The following is a 19946-nucleotide window of genomic DNA, read 5'->3' as shown; positions in this document are numbered from 1 at the left end:
ACTGAATCACTTCCGGGTCAGCTGTAAACTGCCCATGTGTACACATTGCGCTCCTTTAACCGGAAGCGGACTCTGCACATGACCGCTATTGTCACTTCTGGTCCGTGCCGATCAAAGTCCCCACAGCCGGCTGCTCACAAAAGACTGTTCCCAAATATGTGGAACACACAAAAAAGGTTTAACCCACAGCAATTCTTCTGAATCGTCACTTCCAGTGACAGTATACATGCCGGACAGAAGCAAACTTCTATCGAAATCCACAATAAATAAATACAAATAAATAAATACCATTTTTCAATAAAAAGGCCTATTCCTTCCTTCTCCACTATTAACACTACTAATTCTCAATAAATAATTAATTAAAAGAAGGCATAAAACATATACTAAAACACAAAGATGACTAAAAAACATATCCCTTGTTTTTATAAAAAACATTTTAGTTCAAAGTCCGAATTTAAACCATTCGGTTGCAGGGTCTTGAGATCGAAGATGCATTTCATCTCAGTTTTTGCCAGACAGTTCTCATAATCTTTATTCTTTCTCCAATGACCCCTTTCTGATTTTATACCTATTATGTACTTAATACCATTAATAGATTTATTATGGTATTCTTTAAAATGGGAAGATAAAGAATGATTCTCAAAACCTCTTTTAATGTTTCTGAGATGTTCCGCCCATCTATCTTTTAGAGACCTAGTTGTTCGTCCAATATATTGGAGATGGCATGTGCATTCTATTAAGTAAATACAATTTTTACTATTACAGGATATAAAATCAGTAATCTTATTGGTATGTCCTGTTTTTGTTGATTTAAAATCTTCTATTTTTGAGACTTGTTTAGTAAAAGTCCTGCATACTATGCAGGTGCCGCAGCGATGGAAACCCTTAGTTGTAATTCTACCTGTTCTTTTTGGTGGAACCGCGCTCTTTACAATTTTGTTCTTGATGTTAGGTGCTCTCCTATATATAAATTTAGGTTTCATGGGAATGAAAGGTTTTAAAATAGGATCTCTAGTAAGTAGATTCCAATGCTTCCTAACAATTTTTTCAACCTCTTTGTGTTGTGCATTAAATGAAGTAATAAACAGAAATGAAAATTCTTTTTTGTCCTCCTCTTTGTGGGCGGAGGATTTCAACAGGTCCTCTCTATTAACAGCAATCATTTCCTGTATATGTTCATTGAGTGTATTCTCTTTATATACCTTTGAGATAAATCTCTCCTTATAAACCTTAACTTGTTCTTCGAATACTTTAACATCAGAGCAATTTCTGCGAACACGTCTGACTTGCCCTTTTGGAATGTTCTTGAGCCAGTTCAAATGATGGTTACTATTAGTATCTATATACGCATTACAATCCGTCTGTGTACTAAAATTCTTTGTCTTTAAAAGGTTTTCATCAACATAAAAAGTAATATCTAAAAAATTCACTTCTACCTTGCTTGAATTATACGTTAATTCTATATTAAAATCATTAACCTGTAAAAATGCTTTAAAATCGTCTAAAAGAGATTCAGCACCTTCCCAAATAAACCAGATGTCGTCTATATATCGATACCAATACGCGATATTCTGGCTATATGGATTGTTACTCCAAATAGTGTTCATTTCCCAATAACCCATAAACAGGTTGGCGTACGACGGTGCAAATCGGGTTCCCATGGCTGTTCCTCTAATCTGTTTATAATATTTGCCTGAGTACCAGAAGAAATTATTATTCAAAATAAATGTAATACCTTCCGTTAAGAAATTTATTTTTTCCTCCTGTATCTTATATATATATATTTTTTTTTTCATATTTTTTTTATTTTGTTCTTTTTATTTTCACATATGAATTTTACATGATATATTTACATAGCAAAAACACTATTATGAATTTTGCTCTTGTCACTAATGATTTCTTCTATACTCATATATCGCTATTGGATGCAGCCCCTGTCAGCCACAAACTCAGTCCCGCCCCCTAACCTGATTGGTTTCAGATTAGCTCCAAGTAGAGCACACTTACTGGCTATGACGAATGCCAGTTAACTCACTGAACCTCCCGATTGGTCCGTCTATTACAGATAAATCACCGGGTATAGGAAGTCTCACAGTAGCTGATTGTCCGTGATAAAGCCACGCAGGCGAAACGCGCATCGGTCTCCCCAGGATGCCCCGCAACTGTGCAGTGTGGGACACCCCTACACCCAGGTTTTATGTGGACACATGTCCTTGATTAATTGTTGTTATACATCCATGCTTCCATCTGTTATTTAACTGCAATAAGTATCTGTCAGTTTTTTAAACAGACAGCAGTGTGACAATGCAATGTGTTTTTTCTTTTAGAGAATATATACTACATGCATTTTCTCTACATTACAAGGATATTTCTCTTTATGATGGCCTTATGCTAATACTGCTGCTAAATGATTATCTTTGAACTGTGCACTTTATGCTGTTCCCTACTTGCTGCTATAGGTAATGCACAACTGCACTTTATTATTGAGAAACAGCTACCACAGCAAGGTGTTGTTTCCTTCAGAGAATATTTACTACATATATATTTTTTCTGTATTACCAGGAGATTTTTCTTTATGATGCACTTTATGCAGATACTGCTGCTAAACAACTGTCTTTGAACTGTACACTTTATGCTGCTCTATACCTGCTGCTATAGATAATGCACATTTGCATTTTTTGATTGAATAATAGCTACCTCAGCATAATCCTTGACAATATAACTGTATAGTGGATGACTAAGATTATTACGTTGTGATTATAAGAATATCTGTACTGGCATGTAACTTGTTGATATTGACATCAGAGGATGTGTATTTGAACACGCATCATTTATCTATAATACTCCTTCCGTCTCCCACCTACAGCCCAGTAGTCTTCTCATTCACTGTCCTATGCACTCCAGTGCAAGACACTGATCAGTAGAGACGGTTGTAATAGCTATACATTACTGGCCATTGTTTCCAAGGGTTACTGTGGAACACATGTCTCTCACTCCCCACCCTATGCCTTAGGTAAGATGGGAAGCAGCAGAACTGTGCAAAACAGGTCTTTCATACTCTGACTTTTTTACCTCTACTTATCAACTGGTTCTAACTTCTAAGTACTTAGTAATGTGAACAATATTATTAAAAATATAATCAGAGAGAAAATAAAGCTTAATTTTCTCTTTTTTTCATGAAAGCAGTGACAACACCATTATTAGAATATATTTCTCCTGGGTGTATTTTATATTATCTTTGTGTTATATGTATTTGTATATATTATTTTTCTTTATATATTTATGTTAAGTTTATCACCTTTCTCATATTTCACTGCCCCACGAGGGTTAATCCCTCACACCCCTATCCATTCTTTGATCTCTTTGGCTTTTTATTTTGTAAGTCCATTTTAATTAGACTTTTTGATACATTAAAAGTTATATTTTATTTCAATACTCATATAGGCTATAAGAGTGCTCCATTATAGAGTATTGCAGATCATGTGATCTCCTTTCTGGTACTATTGAAGCAGTGGACCATTTTCTCACAGCAGTGTGGGATCTCGGGGAGGCAGAGGAGCTTCCTCACAAATTATTCTAAAACACAATTATTTCATTTTTGATTGGTCTCACTATCTACAGCGCACTGGGACGGCCATGGGGAGCAGGTTTGCCCAAGTTTCGCCAACCTCTATATTGGTAGAGCAGAGGAGATGCTCATTTGGGGGGCAGACCTCGGGGCACACCTTGTCCTCTATGGCCAATATATAGATAATTTTATTTTTATTTGGGATGGGGATGATCACTCTATATTAAACTTTGTTGTTCACTTAAACACTAATTATTTTAATTTGACCTTCACTAGGACTTTTAACGCATTAACTCTCTGGATATAACATTAGAAATTGTTGAGGGTGAGATTACTTCCTATACTTACAATAAAGAGGTAGATGCTAACACATTCATTGATTTTTCCAGCAACCATCAAAGAAATTGGCTTTCTAGCATACCACAAGGGCAATTGCATAGATTAAAACGCAATTGTTCCTCGGTACAGAAATTTGAGGAACAGGCCTCAGGACTTTGTAGACCCTTTGAAGAGAAGGGGTATCCCAGGGAATTATTGACACAGGCCATGACTAAAGTACGAAAACTAAATAGGGAGACCCTTATAGACATGCAAGATGAGCCAGCAGAATTTTCCGAGAAACACATAAAGAAGAGAAAAATGTGTATAGATCCTTCAGTGGTGTTTGTTTCAAAGTACAATAGTTCTGCAAATAAGTTCAAACAAATAATTAAGTATAACTATTCATTGTTGACATTAGATCCATTATTAAAGGATAGTCTGAACAAACAAGCAACCGTTATATTAAGGAAAGCGAGAAACTTGCAGAGCCATCTGGCGCCAAGTATGTTTAGGTATATATCTGAACAAGAAACTTTATGGCCATGACCAAAAGTAGTTGGTAGCTTTTGTTGTGGTCATACCAGATGCATAACATGTGGATTTTATACAAAATAAAAGTACATCTGTTAAATCCACAGTAATGAATGTCACCCATCAATTAACCACATTTATAAACTGTGAGACCCCATATGTGATCTATTTACTTCAGTGTAAATGTGGGTCACAATACGTGGACCGCACCACTCGCTCACGTAAAAAGCGGTTCTTAGAACACCGGAGAAACATTCTGAATAAGATAGTAACACATAGTATACCTCAACATTATCTAGAGGAACATTGTGGAGAGATTGCGGGTTTAAAACTATGGAGATCTGATTCGTACTGCTGATCCACAGGAGATTGGGTTGAATAGCTTCCAAGTCTGTTTTCCACCCGTGATTATCATCAGCCAGTGAATTGCATCACTGCAGTCAGCTCCTTGGATACTATCCACTAGGTTACCCTATCCTGAACCCGGAGCCTAGCTCTGGTCGGAACCTGGCATCTACTGTTAGCTACATTCACCAGGTGAGCAGACCGTTTATATGTGAAGCAGCCTCCTAACTGTGGTCACAGCGGTGGGACATAGCTCACATTGAAGTATCACATGGATCTCCTGGCCGCAGCTACAGTAGTGGGATCTTCATACGGACTCCCGGGCCACAGCAACAGCAGCGGGACCTGGCGTGTAGTTAACACCATACGGACCAAGTGAGCATATGAACCTGACACAACAGCTCCCCATTCTCTACCAACTGCAACAGGTCCTAGGGATGATACACAGGCTGGGTCCCCCCGCACTGACACTGGTGCATTGGGGTAACATTGCAATATTGGAATTTGGCTGACCCTGGTTTATGTGGAACTATATAAGGAGCCACAATTATAATTGAAACTTTAGGATAGTTACAAATAGATATTGGAGTCCTAGATGAGATTAATAGGAATCACTGCGAGTGGATACTTTTCATGCTTATTTCAGTGAAGCAATGTTTTATACACCTGCTACTTTGTGACTTGGAAGCACTGCAGAGGCTGGATCATGCAGGAAAAGTCGATTCAAAGCTTAAAACCACTTAATACCAGATTACTTACCTTACGGTCTTTTAAGATATGTGATTTTTGGAAATTTTTCCTCTGCATGCAGAATATGTTTATATGTAATTTCAAGATTAATATATTGATGTTATTATTGAAGTAATGCCTTTATTATTATAATAATAAATATATTGTTATATATTCTCTGTGTCAAGTGGGTCGGATACAAGTGCATTGGCGCTACCATCAATCATTACAAAATGACTGTGTGTGTTGCGGCAGCCTGATTTACTGCCTTATGCTAATATGAGTTTCCATAGGGCCAATGTGTGTATCTGTGCGGCTCCATACAGGAGCCGCTTCACCCATTGTGTATCCATCCACAGCCACAACCGTCATCATTAGTAACAGCAATTGCACAGGCCCTATGCTAGATATAACAGATACTTTTGACACAGGCTTCCCTTCTCTGTATACACACGTCAGAATAGCATGGAAACATAGCTATAAGACTGTGACATTCCCATGACACCCCCATGACAGGCCCACAAGGCAGAACAGCTCCGTGCGATCGTATTATTGCCATCCAGTTCCCACCGCAAAATGTCCATTTCAGGCAAAGACAGATCCAGCCGAGATCCTTTAGACTCGGACATAGATATATACAAATGGATATGTTTACTTCTGCGCATGCTCTGTATGGTAAAACTTGCATTTGCTATTTAAAAAGAGATGCGTACAACTCAGAAAAAGCCCCAATGTGTCTAATCTGAATATCCAGGCAGGTTCTATTGGCAGAACCTATGGTGTCTATAGAGGTCAGTGGTGTGTTATGGAGGTCAGTCAACACGATGAATAGCTTAACCAGGGATTGGTTTATTAATCAGCTAGAACACAGGATGTCACATAAGTCAACACGGTACAAAATGCAGCAGGTACAAAATGCAGGAACGTACAGTGTAATAGGTCCAGCCAGGAACGGGATAATCCAGGTAGTGGCCGGTATCTGGAGCACTCACCTGCACATACACTCAGTGGTGGCAGTGGAATGTATGCAGTACCTAGCGGTGGTGACTCAATGGCAGTGGTAGGCTTTGTGGTGTATCACAGTCTCCCTCAAGGAGACACTCAGGAGCACATCCTAATCCTATGAAGGAGGAAGAGGAAGACACGCAGTAAAGGTTCATATGCGCAGTAGCACATTGATTCAGAGGTTGCACTGTGACGTCAGTTTACCTTAATCACTATGGGGACCCGGAAGCAGCAGTGAAGGGACAGCATACAGCAGCAGTGAAGGGACAGCCTGCAGCAGAGAGGGGACAGCATACAGCAGCAGTGAAGGGACAGCCTGCAGCAGCAGTGAAGGGACAGCATACAGCAGCAGTGAAGGGACAGCCTGCAGCAGAAAGGGGACAGCATACAGCAGCAGTGAAGGGACAGCATACAGCAGCAGCAGAGAGAGGGCAGCAGTGGGTGGACAGCATACAGCAGCAGAGAGGGGACAGCCTGCAGCAGCAAAGAGGGGACAGCCTGCAGCAGCAGTGAGGGAACAGGACAACAGTGGGTGGACAGTGTGCAGCAACAGTGAGAAAACACCCTGTAGCAGCAGTGAGGGGACAGCAGTGGGCAGGCAGCGTGCAGCAGGAGTGAGGGGGCAGCAGTGGGCAGGCAGCATGCAGCAGGAGTGAGGGGGCAGCAGTGGGCAGGCAACATGCAGCAGGAGTGAGGGGGCAGCAGTGGGCAGGCAGCATGCAGCAGGAGTGAGGGGGCAGCAGTGGGCAGGCAGCATGCAGCAGCAGTGAGGGGACAGCAGTGGGCAGGCAGCGTGCAGCTGCAGTGAGGGGGCAGCAGTGGGCAGGCAGCATGCAGCAGGAGTGAGGGGGCAGCAGTGGGCAGGCAGCGTGCAGCAGGAGTGAGGGGGCAGCAGTGGGCAGGAAGCGTGCAGCAGGAGTGAGGGGGCAGCAGTGGGCATGCAGCGTGCAGCAGGAGTGAGGGGGCAGCAGTGGGCAGGTAGCGTGCAGCAGGAGTGAGGGGGCAGCAGTGGGCAGGCAGTGTGCAGCAGGAGTGAGGGGGCAGCAGTGGGCAGGCAGTGTGCAGCAGGAGTGAGGGGGCAGCAGTGGGCAGGCAGCGTGCAGCAGGAGTGAGGGGGCAGCAGTGGGCAGGCAGCGTGCAGCAGGAGTGAGGGGGCAGCAGTGGGCAGGCAGCGTGCAGCAGGAGTGAGGGGGCAGCAGAGGGCAGGCAGCGTGCAGCAGGAGTGAGGGGGCAGCAGTGGGCAGGCAGCGTGCAGCAGCAGTGAGGGGACAGCAGTGGGCAGGCAGCGTGCAGCTGCAGTGAAGGGGCAGCAGTGGGCAGGCAGCGTGCAGCAGGAGTGAGGGGGCAGCAGTGGGCAGGCAGCATGCAGCAGGAGTGAGTGGACAGCAGTGGGCAGGAAGCGTGCAGCAGGAGTGAGGGGGCAGCAGTGGGCAGGCAGCGTGCAGCAGGAGTGAGGGGGCAGCAGTGGGCAGGTAGCGTGCAGCAGGAGTGAGGGGGCAGCAGTGGGCAGGCAGCGTGCAGCAGGAGCGAGGGGGCAGCAGTGGGCAGGCAGTGTGCAGCAAGAGTGAGGGGGCAGCAGTGGGCAGGCAGCGTGCAGCAGGAGTGAGGGGGCAGCAGTGGGCAGGCAGTGTGCAGCAGGAGGGGGCAGCAGTGGGCAGGCAGCATGCAGCAGGAGTGAGGGGGCAGCAGTGGGCAGGCAGCGTGCAGCAGGAGTGAGGGGGCAGCAGTGGGAAGGCAGCGTGCAGCAGGAGTGAGGGGGCAGCAGTGGGCAGGCAGCGTGCAGCAGGAGTGAGGGGACAGCTTGCAGCAGCAGCAGCAGTGAGCGGAGAGCACAGAGCGCTCTCCTCAACAAATCCACCAATACTTTACGTCTGTGGTTCTCAAAGTCGGTCCTCAGGACCCCACACACTGCACGTTTTCCAGGTCACCCGGCAGGTGCACAGGTGTATTCATTACTAATTAACACATTTTAAAAGATCCACAGATGGAGCTAGTTGTTTCACTTGTGATTCTGTGAGGAAAGCTGCAAAACATGTACTGTTTGGGGTCCTGAGAACCTGTAATTGTGGAATAGCTCTACTGCTGTAACAGACAGGTCGGCTGGATTCCCTCCATATTGTGGTGTAAAATGCTATCAGCTCTCCATAACTATACTATTCATCAGAAATCTAGGTACGCTCACTGTCCTTCAGCTGTTTCTAAGCTTTATGAATGAGCTCCACAGGTTTCCCTCATGAGAATTACACAGGTTAAAAGCTTCTATTTTGAAAAGAGGAAGGTTCAATGAGCTCTTTACCTCTACGTGTTTGTTGTCATTTAGCTACTATAGAACACACGTATAGATGCTTTAGGTTTGGAGAGCGCTAATGAGATTTACTGATATATTAGGAGCTGCACTTTATGGCAAATTGCACTATAATAGCAAAGAAAATATGCTACATTTAGGTAAGATACCTATATTGCCTAAATTCAAACCTTTCTCAGGCACATCATCTAACTAATGTCAGTGACAGCTGCAATGAATAAGATCCATGAATCAATAGCCCTGGTTTACTGCAATTGACACTAGTTACAGAGATGGCTGCGGTTCCATTTCTTTTCAGTGCTCACCGCTTGTTTTTGTGAAGCTTTAATAAATGTGGCAACTGCCATTGGCTGTGGTAAATGAAAGCAAATTGAATGCACTTGAAGTGTGTTCAGCTGTACAACCAATGTGAGCTGTGCGGATATAAGAAATAGTTTATGAATGTGCATAGGAGGAAGACAGTTACTGTTTAAAGGAGGAATTTAGAAAGTCACCAACTTCAGTCAGGGCTATGGGCCTCATTCAGAGATGCAATGCCGATATTATAATGCATCTAAGTCGCACGGCGCATGCGTCAAGGTAAATGATCATTGTTGCTCGCAGTAACTATTTACTATAGTGTGATTGACATTCAGGGATCGTTTGGTGGAGGTAACGGGGAGTGGCGGCAAAGAACGCAGGCGTGACGCTACTATTCCGGTGGTGTATCGCATCCTATGTCTGTGATCCTGTATGCAATAAATGACTTGAAAATTATGTTTCAGAAGACCGATAATAAAAGGATCTGCGACCAATGCTGCATCTTTGTACTCAGATGCTTGGATTTGCAAAGCCACAGGAGGGCATCTTCATACACTCCTTGGCGTCAGCGCCATTTGCACATTTTTGCACAGTAGCTGTGTATGGTATCGCAGCTGCAGTGGTGTTAGCGTACATCTCTGAATCAGGCCCTATGTCCCATATAACACATCAGTTGGAGGTCTCCACAGGATTATGCTGGCCAAATTGGATGACAATGAGGAGAGTGGGGCATGAAATTGGATGACTATGATTAGCAAGGGGGCACCAGACATTATTAATCTAGCATGCTCTTTTGTCGAGAAGAAAGTAGCAGCACTTTTCCTATGTTTCTTAAATGTCAGTGAGGATAATTCATTTTATGTTTGAGATTTTACTATGATAGAGTTATAGTTAACTTTGGGATAACTTGTCCGATCGAAACTAACACCCCTAAGTTGGCAGGCATTGGCTACTGCCAGTTAAGGTAGAGAAACTTCACATAATGGTTGTCAGTCACCATGGGCACCATGGGCAAGAAGGTACCACTGGAACCTACGAATAACCAAGCATAACAAGCTTGCACAGTATATATTAAGCATTACCATATTACAAACATAATCAGCCCCGGGCTCTGTTGAGCCTGTCCTGGTTCATAAAATACAGGGGAAAAAATGCATAGGGGTCCCCTGTATTTTAAGAACCAGCACTGTGCTCTGTTGAGCCTGTCCTGGTTTTCAAAATACAGGGAAAAAATGTGTAGGGTTCCCCTGTATTTTATGAACCAGCACAAGGCTCTGCTGAGCTGGTCCTGGAAATACAGGGGACAAAATGAGTAGGGGTCCCCAGTATTTTCCATAACCAGCACCAGACTCTTTCTAGCAGAATTGTAATGCCAAAGCTGGGTAAATCTTTAACAGGGTCCCACGGTCAAAGCATTATACATGACTGCTGGTCAGCCTAGGCTGAGGATCCCATGGAAGGTGGGGACCCCTCCAATAAAGGGGTTCCCTCTTTCCAGGGCACCCCAGGCATGGGCTGTTAGTGCAGGGTTATCCCCAGCACCCCAGGCCAGTGGGTGTCGTGTTGATTGTGTAAATGTGTTGGTAAAAAATAGATTTAATAGTGTAACCAGGATAAAGGGTTAAAGACAAAGGTAGCATTAATAAAAATACATATATGATGTAATCTATCAATAATTCATTTATTAACAACATAATCTATAGGAAAAATATATGTGTATGGTAATTCATGATTTTTATATATGAAATGGCTATTTTATGAGGTAAAATGTATAGTAATTTATATGTATAGCAACAAGAGCTATGTATATGTAATGACAGTCATACTATATATATATATATATATATATATATGATCGATCTTAGTAAAAACCACAGCAGGAGTAGTAAACACACAGGGTAGTTGGGGCTTATGCTAAAGGCAGGAGATAGGGAGAGCTTGTGTTACTCTGGAAAGTGCTAGAAATGGCACGAGCTGTAGTTATAGGTGAGAGGACCCCATGTTAAAGTATAGAGCAGCGCGAGGCATCAGGCGAGGCTTCCTACCTGCTCATGCTGCAGGTAGGAAGGTGAGGGCCACATGCAGCATCGGTTAAAAGTATAGAGTGGCAATAGTGCTGACCGCTCATTCTGGTGTTCCCTCCCTCAAGTGCCTGCCCCCCTGTGTCCCAAGTGGCAGATGAGCTTTGCTGCTGTAAGCATGGGCGTGAAGCCAATGAGGCAGCTGGTGGGCTTGGCAGCCGGGTCCAGCTCTCCTTGGCTATGGGCAGAGGAGTCGCCTGCGGCTGCCCTGGAACGAAGTACTAGAGAAGAAGAATGGGTGGCGGTCCTGTGTCCCTATGTCCAACTGAGGTCTGTAGGCATTGGGCTGATGACGGGGAATGTCCCGCTGTCATTGTTAGATGGAGCAGCAGCCAATCGGTGCAGCATAGTGGCTGTGAGTGAGCGGAGTGGTTGCTGCTGTGTGCAATTCAGCCATGTGACGTGTATGCTGATGCTGCGTCTTAATTATGCACGCACCTGAAACGGCGTTCAGACGCACAGACACGCATGTATTCGCACCACCACACCCCCGTTACCATCAACCACCCACTGTCACCACCCACAAACAGCACGACCTGTCACTCATTCTAGTGGAGCGTCTATGTACAAGGTGCGAACGCTTCCCGATCGCATGGACTAGTTCACACATTCGCACTGCGTCTTGTACGCATGCACAGATTGCAAACATCGGCAGGCTACGTGCGAACGCTGCATAGCGAACGGGTCTGAATCAGACCCACAGTTAGGTTGCAGAACTTAATAAACATTATATTATAGAGCTATTGGAGTACTAATAATAATAGAGAGGAATGTAGAAGACACACGGCTCCTTAAAGGAAACATCTAACCACTTCTAGATATTCTGCACTATAGGAGAAATAAGGGGGAGTGAAGCAGGATTTCCTAGTCTGAATTTTACAGCTATAGCAGGGATTTTATACAATATATCAATTGGAGCATCACCCAAGGAATAAGGTATAGTCCTCCTCTATATGAATGAAAATATTGTCTGTAGTGTTTGCACCAAAATGAAACAATAGTTTCAACTGAATTAACTACTTTCAGTGGTAAGAGGATTGCTAGATAAGTCTGCTAGTTACAGATAAACTGCAGGAGGCTATCAGAGTTCAACACTAGCTCCTAGCTCTGGATTTTATTTAGCTGCAATGTGACTGTCATTTTAGTTACACTTAAATGTTAACAAAGTAATTTAAACAGATGTAGATACTGTCAGTCATTCTAATTGGATTCTAGTTATATTTTAATTTCTAGTATACAGCTCACTATGGTTCACAAGGAGTACAGTTACCTATACAACGCAGAACCTTTACAGTGCTAAGTGGTACGGCTTGTATTATAGTTACCAGCAGGGGCGCCGAGAGGGGGGGGGCGGGTACAGATTACCCGGGCCCGGGCTTCCTGAGGGGCCCAGTGGGGGCCCGGGTCCGGCGCCGCTCCCCCCCTCACAGCAGCTCAGCATGCAGCGTGTGCTGAGCTGCAGTTGGAGACTGCTCATGGCTGCTGAGCAGCATCCACAGCAGTCTCCTATGCCTATGCGGGGGAGCGATCACACTGATCGTGCCCCCCCTGGCTTTGCGTCGGGCTGAGGGGGCTCAGGGTGCCCCCCCCTTCGCGGCGCTGCAAATCTTTTATTTTTTTTTCTCGACAAGGGGGCGTGGCCACGCCTCCCACGATTAGGCCACACCCCCTATTACCGGGGCCCGCCACAGCTCTTGGCGGGCCTGGTTACCAGCTACTTACCTTTAACAGGAATTACAAATAGACTTTCAGCATACAGTATACCTAAAACATGGAGTTCTTATTCGCTTGTATTGTAAAACTTTGTTCAGATAAAATTATAGATTTGAATATGTACCAATTTGTATACTTTAGTGACAAGTAAGAATATAAATATTATGTTCTCAGTTACTTGAATTTCATCTACAAAGTCATGTTAAATACATAGGTGATAGTGTTTTCTTAATTGGAGGTGTATACAAGGATCCAAGAAGTCAGAATTGACTTTTCTTTCCTCTATTTGTAAGCCCTCACATTACATCCCTAGACAGTGCCTGTTCACTGCACTTCATGCACACAGGCAGTGTCAAGGCCCACATACAGCAGCAATTGATTGCAGCAATTCTGCAATTTGCAATCGATTGTGTATAAAAATCTTTCCCTTTTCAATCGATTGCAGATTGCAGAATTGCCACAATCGATTTAAAAAGGGAAAGATTTTTATACACAATCGATTGCAAATTGCAGAATTGCTGCAATCAATTGCTGATGTATGCGGGCCTTTTGAGGTTTCTTGTATTGTAAAGCTACTGTTTCTTTTACTATTGGGACACTGATACATGCGAGTGAGTACAGAGACGTCTGTCTCACTGAATATTAGTTTACTCCATTGACAATAATACTACAAGCTGGCAGACTATATAAACACTGTATAATAACCAAACAACCACAATGGATACAATTTTTTCATTGTTTTTGGGGCACAATAAGACTTAAGGTACCTACACACTTGGTGATTTTTTACACAATTTGCCCGATTCTGATGAATCGTGACAACAAATCGTGTAAAATATTCCCAAATCGTGAGTTTCCACTCACGATCACGATGCCAATGCGCGTCCCCAAAGGTCGCACATTGCATCTTTAGATCTGCCGTGCTTTAGGGCAGATTTGCCAATCTCAGTCACGATGCACTGGAATAGTTAGGAGGCACGATAGATCGTTTGTCACATTGCATAGTTTTTTAACACCAAATCGTGTGCAGAACTGCCAGGGAGCTGCTGGGGAGAGTTCAAGGGGAAATCAGACACATTAAGGGATTGTGAGCACATCGACAAGTGTGTAGGCACCTTTAAGAGTTACAAACTTTTACCCTTGTCTCAATAGTAGATTCCAATCAGGATTATTGAGGTATTACTATTTGTTACAAAAATGTAAATTGGACACAAGGAATATTGTGTGTTTTTTCCTTGCAGGGGCATAAGAACTACCTGTTTACTGTGAATCTGCAAACATACTGAGGAAGGCCTCAATATTATGAATTATGTCATACTGATTATATATCTGTAGTCTTCATATCATTATGTTAGAGATGATCATATGAGGAAATTTTGTCTGATCATATGAACACTTCAAAGCATTAATTGCAGCCATTACAAGTTTGTTGGAAGTTACATATAGAAACAGTGTCGTATTAGAAGCAGCTACAACATACAAAAATCAGCGGGTATGGATGGACAATTTGAGTCGGCATGACATATGTCCTTCTCCAAGCTTTGAAGTTTTATCTCACTAACACTGTGATCTTCATTGAATGAATATTACCACCCTGTCACAATATTATCAAAGTAAGAAGATGTATGTTCAGTCTATTGGAATTATATATTCATTTTTAAGCATATAAATTTTTTTGCTGAGAACGTAAGCTCTTTTTGCTCTCTTTTTCAAATATTTTAATTGTATTTATTAAAAGTTATCTTTTAGAACATACAAATAAAAGAATTATAAAGCTGTGCCCACACCAAGGGTTCTTCCTTTCTTTGTTGAAAATCACTTCTTGAGTATGCATCTGTACTGTTGTTAACCCAGGGGAACACCACCAACCTGAGATTATATAGGGACTATTATTAGCCTCATACTATAGACTTATAAGTTTGTTATCTGAACTGAAATACACCACTGACCCACAAGGTAATAACAACATCGACCCATTACCACCAGCCACCCAATCAGACCAACCATCTGTAGACCATTTTTTAGGACATACAGACCTACCATTGCACCCCCCATCCAAACAAACAAAAAGAAAATTAGAAGAGGATGCAGGGGAGGAGATGGTGTCAGAAAGGCCAGATCAGGGTAAAAAGTCAAGGGGATTTTTAACCTAAGCAGTTTTATACTGACTGATGATCATATCTCTATTCTAGACAAGGGGCTTAAATTTGCGCCCACGAAACATCCGGACAAATTCAACACATACTTAGATATTCACAAATTTGCAAGAAAATTAACTCTTAAATGTTTCTTCCAGGAGACACCGCTACCCCAACTCCACCCAAGGCAAGATAGTTACATACACACTGAACACAAACCCCCATCTAAATTTTACCCAATACAATCAACAGGAAATCACATCTCCACATTTACCAACATGCTAGTGAAAGATCTAGAGAAACGCATTGACAGTACACCTAAACAGAGACAAAGTTACATAACCAAAGCAGAACGCAAAGCATTAGAAGAACTCAAAACTACAACAAATATAGTCATTAAACTGGCAGACAAAGGAGGGGGTATAGTCATCTTAGATAGAACCAAATACATCAAAGAATCAAGTAGAATCCTACAAGATAGTACCATATACCGACTCCTGAAAAAAGACCCAACGAGAGAATACCAACAGGAACTACACCAATTACTCCAAGAAGGTTTACAAATAGGCATTCTCACTAACAAAGAATATGATTTGCTGAACACCACACATCCCATTATCCCAGTATTTTATCATCTTCCAAAAGTCCACAAGGACCATACAAACCCACCAGGCAGACCGATCGTATCAGGGATAAACACACTCACTTCAGATCTTTCCTAGTATTTAGATACATTTCTGCAGCCCTATGTAAGAGAACAGAAATAATATCTTCAAGACACCACCAGCATACTTAATAAACTAACACAAATAGTTTGGAACCTGGACCTCTGGCTTGCTACATGTGATGTCATGTCCCTTTACTCTGTGATTAGACACAATCAAGGATTAACAAGCACAAAGTATCACTTAGACCATGACCCCAAGATGGCCACCACACAATCTGATTTCATCCTCAAAAGCATTAGTTTCATTCTGTCACGCAATTATCTATGGTTTGAGGATCAGTTTTATCTACAGACCACTGGCACAGCGATGGGGATGAGGTTTGCGCCAAGTTACGTGAACCTCTTCATGAGCTTCTGGGAGGACCATTACATCTGGTCCAACCATAACTTTGGCGCAGACCTCGTCCTCTGGGCACGTTATATAGACAACATCATTTTCATTTGGAGAGGAGATGAAGATTCCCTTAAAACATTTATGCAATACATTAATGGCAATAACTACAGCCTATCCTTCACAACAAAATACAACAAGACCAACATAGAATACCTTGATTTAAACATTTTTATTGAGAATAACCATATCCACACCAACACATACCGTAAACAAGTAGACGTAAATAGCTATGTCTTAGCAACCAGCAGCCACCATCCAAATTGGGTGAATGGTAAGGATACTGGATTTCAACCTCTATACGCACCTACCTATACCTTCTAAACCCTGCCTATAAACCTCTAAAATTTATGCTATTTGCGTACGCAGTCATACAGTAAAATAAAGACTTTAGATCTTGAACATGGGTTCCAAAGCACAAAGTATTATTCAAGTAAAGTACAGTCAGTTACACGCTGTGATCTAAGTACAATTTAGTGCAAAGAATTATACAGACCCAAGATACAGTCATACATACGCACGCGCTCTGGACCAGATACCGGCATCAGCAAGAAACCTCCGTCAATCAGCAATCAGACTCCAGACTGGGGTCACAACACACACATTTTTACCCTCACAGAAACAGACAACACAATAGAGGAGTTTGTTGCTGATCCCATTGGTTCCCAGTGCGGGTGCATTTGTTACAGGGCATTTAACAGGTTGGTTCAAATGGACACAGAACAGCCTCTAACAGCTTGTTGCCTCCTCTATTTCCCCTGCACGCAAATCTAGGCTGTTGGTTTCACAAAATACATTTTGGTGCTTTATATCTCTACGATCCATAAGTTGAGAATGCATATTGCGATCTTCACACCGATGATACCGGGAAGCTGTTGAGAAAGTGCGGATCAGTATAATATCAAACACAGCTTACTTATCACGTATTAATCCTTAGATACCAAAATAGTCTTTATTTCACAGCATTTGTAATAAATGTATAAAACTTGGATCTTATACTTTAAAGCTATGGGACCTTTTATGTGAGTGTGCATTATGTAAGTATTAGGGATATGGGAAAAGATGCTAGTTAGGTTTATCTGATTTGGGGCAGATGTGCACGCATGCAACTAATAAACAGCGTTCGCATGCAGGATATTGTGCATTCGCTACTGTGCGTCATGTTAGCAGTGCAACTGTGCGTAATGTTCGGTGTTTATGCATGAGATTCTATTTCTGATGGATTTAACATATATATATATATATATATATATATATATATATGTATTTATATATATATATATATATATATATATACACATATCTCATTCCTTACTAACAGTTTCAAACTGCAATGCAAATGTGTTATGGGCAGTGAGCTTCACTTCTCAAACAAGGTGGAGACCCCAGCTGTGAAGCTGGGGCCATTCTGTCTGATAGTGAGACTAAAACCTGTTTAGGATTCAGACAAATTCAATTGTGTAGATCAATGTCTGGGTTATATTACAATTTCCACAACTATACTTGTCTATATACAGGGATTCCCAATTTGTATGTAAAACACTCACAGTATTCTGGTGTATTGTCTATTCTATTTACTTTTCTCAGGAGGCTGTTATTCTAGTTGTTTTGGTATTTCTCTATGCAAGGTTGTCCCCAGAATGAGCTTTGTGTACATCAGGGCATGATTTCTGGAAGGATTACTAAAAAGTGTTCTAATGCTAATAAGTCATTTTTTATGTATGTTAAACACTGTCGGTATGTGTCTGGGGAAGAGTTTTACTCTGTGGTTTTGACAAAATGGCGTTGTGTGATCTATTTCTAAGATGGAGTCTTGTCGCCATTCACGAGATGGCATCGCACAGATTCTGTCTCAGCTGATTATCCAGCTTTGACAATGGGATACCCACAGGGCAGTTCAAGAGAGTGAGGCGTAATTGCCCCAAATTAAGCAATTATGTAGAGCAAGGTGACACACTTAAATCACAACTGTTAGACAAAAAGTACAATAGTAATAAAGTGCGATCAGCATTACAAGCTGTAAAGGAACTAGACAGAAGTCCCTTTTTAGAATACAATAAGAAACATCAGATTCAGAGACTGACAATAACATTTATTTTGTGACACAATATAACAGCCAAGCGCAACAAATCAAAAGACTAGTGAACAAACACTGGCCCATACTCTTAGGCAATGAAGTTTTGGGCACATCCTTGCCCCCCAAACCTCGGGTAGTGCTCCGTAAAGCACCGGACTTAAGAAGTAAAATTAAACACAAAACATGCTGACCAATATCTGGAAACACAAGCAAGTAAAGGAGGTTTTTCTATTGTGGGAACTGTCAGCCCTGTACCACCATGAAAAAAAGAAGCACTATTCCGACAAAATCAATACAATCCACAGTGAACAATACTAAGTTTAAGATACGAGATAATTTAACATGCAATAGTAAAGGTGTGATTTACCTGCTACAATGCCCCTGCCATAACCAGTACGTAGGAAGAACTATCCGCCCACTTAAAGTTAGGATCAGTAAACCCCTACACAACATCTGGAAAAAATGCGAGGAACATCCCATTTCCATACACTTTAAAATCCACCATAAATCAGACCCTACTGTTCTTGATTTCACTGCCCTCAAATAAGTAAAACCTAATTGGAGAGGGGGAGATTATATAAAACAAATTAACAGAGAAGAATTACGTATTATGATCAGTATGGGGACCCTTCACTCCTGGGGCCTTAACTGCGACAACAAAATAAGATCGATTGTCTGTGACTAGCAATAATAATAACTGATCTTATCAGCCTTGACAATTAGTTAAGTCCAGTCCTAATTTCCAACAGATAGATTTTATAATTATAATTATAGTACTTTAAAATTGTAGTAGTTTAAAGATAGCACATATGTCCATAATGGGAAATTTTTTCTCGTTATTAGCCTGTTAGATATAGCAATACTTCATTTTTTCCACTAATCTGGAAATTAATTTTCTCCTGGCACAAGCTATATTAAATGCTACAATATATGCCATATAAGTACTATACCTGTTACAGATTTATGTACAGAGACTCTCACCCTCCATTATACAGCATATCTGTTATATACAGGACACTGGGCCTCATTCAGAGGTGGTCGTTAGATGCAAGCGGTCGCTCTGAATCAGGGCGGCCGCTTGCATTCTGAACGGCCGCCTCCTTAGCGATCGTTAAGCTGTGGGTTAACACCCACAGCTCTAACGACCGACATGGGTGATGGTCGCGATAGTCAAGACAATCGCGACCATCGGGGCTTACGACCAGACCCTAGGGTAGGGTCTGGGCACTTGTAAGCCCCATGGAGCTTCCTGCTCTGTTCGAGCAGGAAATTCCCCACTGACATCAGCAATGATGTCAGTGGGGCCGCCCCCAAATGGCAAGCGTTCTGACTGGAACTAATCCGTTTGGCCGGGCACGCCCCCGGCCTGCCCAGCAAATGGGGCGAGCTGTCACTCAACATCGACAGCTCGCCCCGTCTGCTTCGAGACCCCTAACGACGGAGCGCCCGTCATTAGCCGGGTCTCGCGCACGACGGAGCTGGCTCCATCGTGCGCATGCGCTGTGGGGCAACATTGAGTCAGTTTTGAGCGCTCAGCGCTCACGACCGACTCTGAATGAGCTCCACTATCTTTAAGTGCCTCAAAACGTAATAGCTAACATGCCATTTATTATGTACATAACTGAACTTATCAAACTATGCATCAAAACAAACTCAGTTTATATGTACACATTAATTCAGCAACAGTGATCCTTATATTGACTGACAGAACCTGT

The sequence above is a fragment of the Taudactylus pleione genome, unplaced genomic scaffold, assembly GCF_031769625.1.
Source record: "Taudactylus pleione unplaced genomic scaffold, aTauple2 ptg000053l, whole genome shotgun sequence".
NCBI lineage: Eukaryota > Metazoa > Chordata > Amphibia > Anura > Myobatrachidae > Taudactylus > Taudactylus pleione.
Note: the sequence above shows the minus strand (reverse complement) of the source record.